Genomic DNA, 12,004 nt, shown 5'->3' with positions numbered 1-12,004 from the left:
GAGATGAGGCTCTTTTGTTTGCGGTCGCACTATAGCGCCATTTAATTTCACTTACATAACGTGAACTAAACTTATGCGCGGGCGATACAAATAGTATATTTTCAGAAATTTAAATTGTCACAGGGAATTTTATGAAAACCTAATGAAAATGTTTTTAAATAATGCTATGAAAATTTTTTAAAAAGTCAATTAAATTTTTAAAAAAAGGAAAGTGCTTCAGTATCAGACAAAACCCTTACCGCCCACCATGAAAGCTGGAACGCCCACTAGTGGGCAGTAGGGACCAGATTGACTACCACTGCTCTAGACTTTTAATTTTTAAAACCTAGATGCAAACTTGCAGGCATAGCTTTTCATCAAATAAACAGATGCTACATATCCAGAAATAATTCAGTTTATTTTAAAAGGGCTACATGCAAAGCTTTCTCTATTTGAAGATTGTGCGAATGTAAGGAAAACAATGACAAACATTTTCTGTCAAAACTACATGTTTGGATGTGCAGAGGTAAGAAGGACCGTTGTCTTACCTGAACGCCTTTTCTCAGCATGAGGAATGTAGAATCCACAAATGGGTTTTAGAAGTCCTCTAGCCCAATTAGACCAATCAATCAAAGTTGCCACGCCCCTGCTGGACTAGACCATGCCCCAGTTTCGAAAAGGGCGAAGCCAATGATTGTGTGACGTGTTGGCTCCCGGACTGCTGACACTGACCTGATTGCGGAATTGAAAGGGAGGGGGTGGATTCTACATTCCTCATGCTGAGAAAAGGCATTCAGGTAAGACAACGCCCCTTCTCCAGCATGGAAGGAATGTAGAATCCACGAATGGGACATACCAAAGCCCATGTGACCCCACGGGTGGGACGCAGGCTGGTCAAGTGTCGGTGCTGAAATGGACCACCTGTTGTAAGACCCAGCGGCCGAAAGAGGCCTCTGCAGAAGCAAATTTGTCAAGCTTGTAATGACGGATGAAGGGGGAAGGCGATGACCACGTCACCGCCCTACAGATGTCAACTATGGAAGCTTGAGTTTGCCACGCAGCCGATGTGGAAGCACTGCGCTTGGAATGTGCCGTTAGACAGCTTGGAACTGGCAAGGAGCAACCCTGGTATGACTCTGCAATGCAGGCCTTAATCCATCGGGCAACAGTAGAAGAAGAAATCTTCTGACCTTTGGAACCCGTACGGAAGGAGACAAAAAGTGCCTCAGATTTACTAAAAGAAGCAGTCCTCTTAAGGTAATATCGCAGCGCCCTGCGCACTTCCAGGGAATGCCACTGCCGCTCCAGGACGTGTTATGGGTTGGGACAAAAGTCCGGCAACACGATCTCCTGTGCCCGATGAAACAATGTGTTTACCTTGGGGATGAACAAGGGGTCCAACCACAGTACCACTCTGTCATGGTGGAAGGTGCACAGGTCTTCCCTAACGGAAAGAGCTGCCAGTTCCGAAACACGCCTTGCCGATGTGATTGCAACCAAGAAGGCCACCTTATGAGACAAGAGACGAAGAGAACAAGATCTGATGGGTTCAAAGGGGGATCCTGTAAGAGCCTGCAGAACCCGGGGTAACTCCCAAGTGGGGTAACGATGGACTACAGGAGGTTTGCTGTTTGTAACCCCCTTGATAAAGGATCAAACCTATGGGTGTTGAGACAACGGTGCAGAATTGGCACAGGTGAAAACCGTGGAGAGTGCCGCCACTTGCCTACGGATAATGCTGGGTGCTAGGCCCATATCCACTCCCTCTAAGAGATACTCGAGTATTCTCGGGATAGTTACAGAAGAGATGGGCAAACTATTGTGGTCACACCAGTGACAGAAGTTTTTCCAAGTGGCATCGTAAATCCGATTTGTCGCCGGCCGCCTAGAAGTCTGAATCATTGATATCACTCTTGAGGAGTAAGATCCCTGTGTCAGGAACTGGCGTTCAGATGCCAGGCAGCTAATTGGAGCCACTGCGGGTCTGGGTGTTGTATGACCACTTGCGTTAAAATTATCCGATCTGGAGGAATTCTCCATGGAGGAGCTACAGCGAGGTTCACGAGATCTGAGAACCATGGTTGCCTCGGCCAGTGTGGAGCCACAAATATAAGCTCCGCTTGTTCCTGCAACAGTTTTCTGATGACAGCCGGAATCAGAGGGAAAGGTGGGAAAGCATATAGTAGTCCCTCCAGGCAAGGACTGCGGAGGGCATCTGCTCCCTCCGATCCCTGAGAGGGAAACCGAGAGAGAAACCGGGGAAGTTGGGCGTTCGCTGGGGAAGCGAATATGTCGACTGTGGGCTGACCGAACCGATGCGTGATCTCCCGGAAGAGGCAGGGATGCAGACGCCACTCTGAATGATCTACTGTATAGCGACTCAGGTAATCCGCCTGCCGGTTTGCCTCCCCTGAGATGTGCTCCGCCTTCAGGGAAAGAAGATTCTGCTCCGCCCATGATCCCAGTAGCCGGGCCTCGGACATCAGGGCCCGAGATCGAGTTCCGCCCTGCCTGTTTACATGGGCCTTTGCCGTCACATTGTCCGTCAGGACCAACACGTGGCAACCCACAATCGTTTTGCGGAATTGACGAAGTGCCAGGTGTATGGCCCTGAGCTCTAGCCAGTTGATGTTTTGTTTGAGGTCCTGCTGGGACCACCAGCCCTGGGTGAATTGGAGGTGTGCCCCCCATCCGAATAGGCTAGCGTCCATAGTCAAGGTTACTCGAACTGGTTCTCTGAAAAGGGATTCCTTGGACAAAGCTGGGGATAGCCACCAGAGAAGGGGCGTTGTCTTACCTGAATGCCTTTTCTCAGCACGGAGATGGAGAATCCACCAATGGGTTTAGACTGTATTCCTGCCCAATTAGATCAAGTCAGTCAAAGTTGCCACGCCCGTCCTGGACCATAGAGACCCAGTCTTTGACGCGAGCATAGCCATTGACTGACAGCAAGACTTTGTGGCTCACAAAACTAACTGACCCTAGGCCTAATGACCTATAAGGGTGGGAGTGGATTCTCCATCTCCGTGCTGAGAAAAGGCGTTCAGCACTTGGAGATGGAGAATCCACCAATGGGACATACCAAAGCCTACTGTCCCTGAGGGTGGCTAGTAGACTGGTCCAGAGTGTCACTTTGATGCAAAACTTGTTGGAGAACTCTCCTACCGAAAGAAGCCTCACCCGATACAAACTTATCAATTTTATAGTGCCGAATGAAAGGAGAAGGTGAAGCCCATGTGGCTGCTCTGCAGACCTCTTCGATGGAAGCCTGAGTTGCCCATGCTGCAGAAGTAGCCGCACTCCGTGTAGAGTGGGCTGTAACCCATCGTGGAACCGGCAATGATTCCGCCTGGTACGCACCGGTGATACATGCCCGTATCCATCTGCCAATTGTGGAAGAAGAGACTTTCCGACCTTTGGTGGAGGAGTGGAAGGATACAAAGAGGGCTTCAGATTTGCGAAATTCAGCTGTCCATGAAATATAGTACCTAAGGACCCTACGGACATCCAAACAATGCCATTGCCGTTCTAACACATGCGACGGGTTGGGGCAGAAATCAGGCAGGACTATCTCCTGTGATCGATGAAACAGGGAGTTGACTTTCGGGACGAAGGTAGGGTCGAGTCAAAGGATCACCCGATCCCATTGGAAAACACACAAATCATCCCGAATCGAGAGTGCTGCCAATTCGGAGATGCGTCGTGCAGACGTAATTGCCACTAGGAATGCCACCTTGTGGGACAGGTAGCGAATGTCACACGTCCTGAGGGGCTCAAAGGGCGCCTTGGTAAGTGCCTGGAGCACCTGTGGTAGTTCCCACGAAGGGTACCTGTGAACTGTAGGGGGTCTGGTGTTAACGGTCCCCTTGAGGAATGAGCGTATTAAGGGGTGATGACCCAATGAGCCCACTGAGTCACATGAGAGGACCGTGGAAAGAGCGCCAACCTGTCTGCGCAATGTGTTTGGGGCCAAGCTCCTCTCCAGCCCGTCTAACAAGTAATCCAAGATAATTGGGACTGTGAGACCCGAGAGCGACAATTGTCGCCCGGAACACCATAATCGGAAATTTTTCCACGTGGCCTCGTAGATACGGTTCGTGGAGGGACGGCGCGAGGCCTGAATAACCGTGATGACCCCTGGCGAGCAAAGCTCCCTAGTTAAGATCGAGCGCTCAAGTGCCAGACAGCTAACTGGAGCCATTGTGGGTCCAGATGAAGAATGACCCCTTGACTGAGGGAGATCTGTTCCGGCGGAACCTGGCAAGGTTCCGCGAGGGAGAGGCCCATCAGATCAGCGAACCAAGGTCTCCTTGGCCAATAAGGGGCCACCAGGAGGATCTCCGCTTGCTCCCGCAGAAGCTTGCGGATCACCGCCGGGAGAATGGGTAGGGGGGGAAAGGCGTAAAGCAGACCCTGAGGCCAAGAACTCCGAAGAGCATCCGCCTGTTCCGCTCCTGCCGACGGGAAGCGAGAGAAGAAGCGAGTGAGCTGGGCATTGGATGGGGACGCGAAGAGGTCCGCAAGGGGGAGGCTGAAACGGTGACAAATTTCTCTGAAGACCCTCGGGTGGAGACGCCACTCCGAGTGATCTACCGTTGACCTGCTCAGAAGGTTGGCCTGCATGTTTGCTTCTCCTGAGATATGATCGGCCTTGATGGAGGCCAGAGTGTGTTCTGCCCAGAAGCCTAGTAAGAGAGCTTCGGTCAGAAGAATCCGAAAACGGGTACCCCCTTGGCGATTTACATGGGCCTTGGCTGCCACGTTGTCCGTGAGGACCAGAACGTGACGCCATGCCACCAGATGGTGAAAATGACGAAGGGCCAGATGGATGGCCCTCAACTCGAGCCAATTTATATTGTGTCGGAGGTCTGGGGCCGACCAACGGCCCTGGGCCCAATGCGACCGAAGGTGTGCTCCCCAACCGAACAGACTGGCGTCGGTCGTGAGTACTATTCTGTCTGGTTCCTTGAAACATGACCCTCTGAGTATGGCTGGTGACAGCCACCACATGAGGGAGCGTAACACTCGGTGTGGGAGACCTACCCTGCATTGGGAGGCACTGAGATTCTGTCTCTGAAAGGGGAGCATGAACCGTTGTAGTTCCCTGTAATGGAGCCTGGACCATGGAATGATTGCTATGGTCGAGATCATCTTCCCTAACAACTGGGAGAGGCTGGCCAGCGTTACCGACCGACCTCTGCGATGTTGAAGGATCGACTCCCGTATGCTGTCTCTGCGTTCTGGAGACAGGTACACCTGGCACTCCATTGTGTCTATTATAGCCCCGAGATGCAAGAGCCTCGTTGTGGGACTCAAGTGGCTCTTGGGGAAGTTCACCGAGAATCCGTGGTACTGGAGCATTTTTATCACTATTTCTATGTCCATCACTGCTGTTCGGGTGGACGACGACTGAATTAATATGTCGTCCAGATAACACTGGACTCTGATTGGTATCATTCGTAAATGAGCTGCCAGGACCGCCAGAATCTTGGTGAACACCCTGGGGGCCGACGATAGGCCAAATGGAAGCGCCCTGTACTGGAAGTGGTATCCCTTGTATGCGAACCATAGAAAACGCTGATGGGTCAGAGAGATAGGAACATGAAGGTACGCCTCCGTGAGGTCGATAGACGTCAGGAGGTCCCCTTTTCTGACGCTTCCCAAGATGGAGCGGAGCGTTTGTATTTTGAATTTGTGGTATGCAATATGGAAGTTCAAACTCTTGAGATCTAGAATAGCCCTCCATCCCCCTGACGCTTTTGGAACAACAAAGAGGATGAAGTAAAATCCCTGACCTCTCTGACCCAGTGGCACCGGTTCTATGGCTCGTATGCACAATAAGTGTTGGACAGCTTTGTCCATCAGCCTTTGCCTTGCTCGGTTCCGGGGGTATGGACAAGAAATGATTTGGGGGGTTGGAGATGAACTCCAGTGAAAGACCATGACGAACGGTGTTGATTACCCACGCGTCCGTGGTGGTGGCCTCCCACTGGTGGGCAAATAGAGTCTGCCCCCTATGGGAGGTATTGCTGGTGAGTCACCTTGAGTGGCGAAAAGGCCTGTTGTTCCCTCGAAAGGGCCGCTTACCCTGGGCTTGATGTCTGGGCCCGGGAGCCTGCCTATCAGGCTGTCTCTCCTGCCTATCTTGTCTGGCCAGGAAGGATCAAAAGGGCTGGACATAATTATATCTAGCCCCTCCACAAAAGGACTGTCTCCGTGGATAATAAGATCTTTTGCCTGATCTTCTGAGGATATGATATAAGGACCTTTCGTTTGTCTTTGTTCTCAGTTAGGTAGGGATTCAGGGAATCCCCAAACAATTTGCCTCCTTGATATGGAGCTGCTGACAATTTCCACTTGGATGTAACATCGGCTTGCCAGTGTTTCAACCAAAGCATACGGCGCCCCGTTATGCTGGACGCCATAGCTCTGGATGAAAACCTGGCGGCCTGGAGAGTTGCGTCCGACCATACTCAGTGGCTGCTACCATTTTACTAAGGTCTTGGTGCGTGCGGACATCCTCCGCCGGGATCCGGGATTGGAGCTGCCGAAGCCAAGTGAGAGTGGCCCTGTTGAAGAAGGAGGCGGAGGTTGTGGCTCTAATCGCCCAGGCAGTCCAATTAAATCAACTTGAAGTAAATTCAGGGCCTACAGAAATCGCGCGGGCCCAAAATGGCGGCCGCACGTGAGGGCAGGCTCCTAGAAGAGAGGCCGTCCCAAGAAAAACACAGCAGGAGAAAACAGTTGTCTCACGCAGCTCAAAATGGCGGCTGCTTGACAGATCGCCAACGGCTGCAGCCGGAGCTGAGAGGCAATCGGAGTCGTTTCCCCCTCCAACAGGGCCTCCGCACGGTAATCTGATCCCCCGATCAACCGCCTGACAGCTGATCGGCGCTGCGACTCACGCGCGCACGTGCACCTCCGACCGATACGATCGTCCGAAGAGAAGGAGGCAATTAATTAACTAGGTCACCGGAGCTGCAGCTGCAGGTCCGAAAAAACTGAAGGAAGCCTATCACGGTGAAAACCCAGGTAAGACCCTTCCCCACGCATGCGTTTAGCCTACGGAGCTGCAGCCGCAACCTCTATCAGCCCTGGGGTTATTTGGAGACCAACAGCCGTTGGCCTCCTGTCAGGATTGATAAAGGAGGGGTTTTTTTTGAGAGAGACCATCCGTGGGCTGCAGCAGCAAGCCCCATTACAGATAAGACCAATTCAAATACAATTGGAGACTAACAGCTGTTAGTCTCCTGTCAGAATGAGTGATTAGGGAATATTTGGAAGGGGTGAGGAAGGGAAGATAAGGAAGGAGCCCCTTCCTTGACAGGAAAAATCCCCCATTTTGAACCCCCTTGAGAGAGAGGGGGGGGAGAAAGGGAATTTATGTGGGGAAGCCAAATTGTGTGCTAAGCACAGCTCAGAGATTTTGGAAACTGGGATGGAAAATCCACCAATGGCTAACTATACCTGCCTAAGAGCCAAACTTGCAACGTCTGTCCTGGGCAAGATCAAGTCAAAGACTGGGTCTCTATGGTCCAGGACGGGCGTGGCAACTTTGACTGACTTGATCTAATTGGGCAGGAATACAGTCTAAACCCATTGGTGGATTCTCCATCTCCAAGTGCTGGAGAAGGGATGTGAACGTCTGTGCTGGGACCCGTACCCTCTGGGGAAAGGAGGCTATACCCTGCCTCTGGTAGAGGAGCAAAAACCACTGGAGCTGTCTCGTATGGAGTCTGGCCCAGGGCACTATGGCAATGCATGAAATCAGTTTTCCCAACAGCTGTGAGAGCAGGGCTAGGGTCACCCGTTTTTCCCTGCGCATTTTGAGGATCAGTGTACGTATGCTGACCTGACGTTCCTGAGATAAGAAAACTTGGCACAGGTTGGTATCTATTATTATGCCTAAGTGTAACAGTCGGTTGACTGGAGTCAAGTGGCTCTTTTGGAAGTTGATCAAAAAACCATGATCCTGAAGCATCTTCATTGTTAGTGCCATGTCCGACCAAGCATTCGGTGCCAAGGATGACTGGATTAGAATGTCGTCCAAGTAACACTGAATGCGGACCGGCACCAACCTGAGCTGTGCGGCAAGAACCGCCAGGACTTTGGTGAAGACCCTGGGGGCCGATGATAGGCCGAATGGCAAAGCCTTGTATTGGTAATGATGGTTGGAATACCTGAATCTGAGGAACTGTCTGTGACCCGGATATATGGGAATATGAAGGTATGCTTCTGTAAGATCTATTGACATCAGGAAATCCCCCTGACGAATGCTGGCCAAGATGGAGTGAAAAGTTTGCATCTTGAACTTATGATTCACTAGGTACGAATTTAGAACCTTGAGATCAAGTATTGCTCTCCATCCCCCTGAGGCTTTCGGAACCATGAAGAGGATGGAGTAGAACCCCTGCCCCAATTGATCTGACGGTACCTGCTCTATGGCCTCTATGTTTAGCAGATGTTGAATGGCTTCCTTCATGAGAACCTGCTTTACGGGATTTCGCGACAGGGGGCAGGCGATAAATCGCTGAGGGGTATATGTTAAGAATTCCAGGGATAGACCATCCCTGATGGTGGTGAGAACCCAAGTGTCCGTGGTGGTGTCTTCCCATTTGTGGAAATAATAAACCAGTCTGCCGCCTATGGGAGGAGTCCGTTCCAAGTCATTTTGACCTACAGAAGGGACGACCTCCCCTACCACGAGAGGGCCGCTTGTTCTGAAATTGTGGTTTGGGCCTGTCTCTGTAGCCGGACCGGTCTGAAGAACGGTCCGGCCCTGCTGGAAAGGACCGAGATACGCTCCCCGAAAACTGGTCTGAGCCTGCCCGAAAGGGCGGCGGTTGTATGGATTGAAACGTCTGCCTGTTCTTTTGGAAAGATGAGAGAGTACTCTCTTCTTCTCTCTGTTTTCCACCAGGTAAGGAGTGCAGGCCTCCCCAAAGAGGCGACAGCTCTGATATGGGGCAGCAGCTGCCCTCCATTTGTGTCTGGTGTCGGCAGGCCAGTTCTTAAGCCAGAACAACCTACGTGCGGCGACGTTAGAGGCTATGGCACGGGCCGAGAACCTGGCCGATTGCAGAGACACGTCCGCCATGTATTCTAGTGCTGCCCATAATTTTGTGACGACCTGGTGTACTCTTACCTCGTCTGGGGAGATCCTGGACTTAAGTTCGCGTAGCCAGATCAGTGAAATCCTGGCGAAAAAGAAGTTCGATGTCGAAGCTCTTATTGCCCACGCCGAGGCCTGGTGTGTTCTATGGAAAGAAATCTTGGATTTTTTATCCTCGGCCTTCAGAGCCTCAGATATATCCCCTGGGATCTTGGAGTCTGACAAAATGGGAGAAAGAGACTTGTCTACTCCCGGAACCTCCAGCGCGTCATTGAGGGTAGAGACCATATCTAAAAGTTTGTGGTCTATTCTCCCAAGGGCCGAGAAGGTGCCAGGGGATCCCCATTGATCCTGAACGGATTTCAAAAACATGGGAGGGCAAGGGATCTGCTGGTTCTTTGTGACTGGTTCCGAAAACAGCGGATCAGAACTCTGGCCAGAATCCTGATCGGACATTTGGGTTTCACCGGTTTGATCTTTCCGGTGGCGCAGGCCTTGCGTAAGAGCGAAGGGAAAGAAGTAGGATTGAACATGCCGACCAAGGGAGTGGCCTCCGTGTGAGTGTCCTCGTCATCTGACCACAGACCCTCTTCGAGGGCCTGCTCAGAATATTCGGATACCTCGCTGCCACCAGAATGCGGTGGTGAGGCCGGATCCGGGAACTCATAATCCCTGGACTGTGCAGTCCCCACGGATGGAGGGGGGTTTGACGGCCCCAGGATCGGTAGGGCCCTCGCTGAAGACGCCATGGCTTGAGCAACCGCCTGCAAAATCATGGCCTGGAGCTGGATGGTAAATGATGGTTGTTCCGGGGACTGGAAGCCCGCCGCTGTAGGAGTGAATGACGCCGATGGAACCTGGGGTGGACCCGTAAGGGAGAAACTCCCCGGGGTCCCACAAGCCACTGAAGGAGAGATGAGTTCGTTGCCCGGTACCGGATCTTGAATCTGCACTCTCAGATCCTGTTCAAAGAGAGAAAGGTGATCCCGGCTGAATCCAACTGAGGGACCTTGTTCTAGAGCTTATTCAGGGGACCAAGCCCGCACAAGCGACAAGGGGCGTGGGCCCTCTGTTGTGGATGTAAGAGGGGGAGTTGAGGCAGGTGGGACCTCCGCTGCACGTTGTTGGGCCTTGGCAAATTGTTTTTCCAACGCCCTATGCCTGCTACCAGCCTGCTTTTTGGCCGCCTTAGAGGTCCACTTAGTCTTGGCCTTGATCTTTGCGGCCGCTTCTTGTTTGGGCAACTTGTGTTTTTTATTTCCACTGGAAGTGGAAGCTTGTGGAATGGTATTATCCAGCATGGTGAAGAAAAAACAGTTTTCCAGCAGATCGCTGAAGCTGTCCTGGTCTGCAGGAGATGAGGCTATGGCCCACCTAGGTGGTACAGGCCTATACGAGGGTCTGTGAAATCCGACCTGCCATTAAGCGCGGAGTCACACTGCGCGATGTAAGTCGCGCGTCACCCAGGGAGCTGTTCTCTCCCCTTTCAATTGTTCAGTGTCCTTGGTTATTATTATAAACAATTATTATTATTATTATTATTATTATTATTATTATTATTATTATTTTGTAACGGGGGACCCTCGTGTCTCACTTAGTGGCGGCTAGGACAGCAATTGCTAGTCCACTAGATGCAGACAGCGGAACAGGCAAAGAAAGAAACAGCCCAATTGATCGTAGCTCAATAGTTAGAGCAATCTAGCAGGGAGGAATGTGCAAGGTGCTTAATGCCCAAGGGAAAAATACAGATAACAACTGATTAAATGGTAAATAAACCTGCACGATGCAGAGGGAAGATAGAGAAGAAAAATGAGTTCTGAAATCCCCTTCGCCAGCCACGTGGTGATCTAAAATGGCGCCTGCGAGAGTGGAGAAGAAGAGCCTGGAACACAGTGAGGGATATAGGAGCCCCTATACCCCCAGCGAGAGTTGAGGAATACTGTCTCTCACCGGTCAAAAATATAAGGGAGAAGGTTTCCAACTGCCCTGATTGCCCACGCTGATAGGGGAAAGTAACAGGTAAGGGGCAACGAAAAGTAACAGGAGAAAAGGCAACGATCGCGTGGCGAGCCTCAAAATGGCGCCCGCGACGGCCCGTGAGGGAAAGCAAAAGGCGAATGCTAATACCAAGGTCTGGGAATTCTGTGGGAAGCAGCAGAAGAGAAAATCGGGCAGAAGCAACAAGAAATCAGGAAAGGCTGTAATCAGAGGAAACCGATCGTCACGCTGCGCAGAAAGCGGCGATCGCGACAATCAGCTGATCAGCGGTTGGAATGCTGCCGAAGGCAAAAACCAAAGCTAATTTGCAAACTAGGTCAGTGCTGAGCCCAGCGCTGGCTAGCTGGCAAAAAGGAATGAAGAATCCACGAAATGAGATAAGGCAAATACTACCTGTCCTCCTAAATCTATTCCGGGAGCCAAAGTACCACGTCTCTTCTAGGCTGAGACCAAAAAGAAACTGGGGCATGGTCTAGTCCAGTAGGGGCGTGGCAACTTTGACTGATTGGTCTAATTGGGCTAGAGGACTTCTAAACCCATTCATGGATTCTACATTCCTTCCATGCTGGAGAAACTTTGCTTTGTGGCATAAAACAATAAAACTATTCTAGATTTTGGCATCAGTTTTTAACATATTCAATGAGAAACCCCTGTCCCAAATCTCAGGAAATATATGGAGCCTATTTATAGATAAGAACACAATATTGAGGACAGAAATTAATATAAAACTTTGTCATAAATTCTGAGGAGATACAATAGCAGAGTTTGTAATAACTACAGGTAGACCCTGTTTAACAACTAGTTACAGTTATGACTTTACAACCAGTTCTCTCATTTACAACCATTGCAGCATCCTCATAGTCACATGATCAGTTTGTGGGCACTTTGCAACTGGTGGGCATTTACAAACACTGC

The 12,004-nt window shown here is 50.9% G+C and overlaps 1 protein-coding gene across 1 annotated transcript in view; it reads right to left on the bottom strand.

Annotated features, from left to right (window-relative positions):
* The window catches only part of ZNF830 (zinc finger protein 830), a 60,556-nt gene that overhangs the window by 43,935 nt on the left and 4,617 nt on the right, over positions 1 to 12,004 (bottom strand). The gene's annotated exons all lie outside the window — the stretch shown is intronic.

This window comes from Protobothrops mucrosquamatus, unplaced genomic scaffold (assembly GCF_001527695.2).
Source record: "Protobothrops mucrosquamatus isolate PMUCROS unplaced genomic scaffold, P.Mucros_1.0 scaffold_134, whole genome shotgun sequence".
Taxonomy (NCBI): domain Eukaryota; kingdom Metazoa; phylum Chordata; class Lepidosauria; order Squamata; family Viperidae; genus Protobothrops; species Protobothrops mucrosquamatus.
This window is presented reverse-complemented; position numbering and strand designations above follow the sequence as displayed.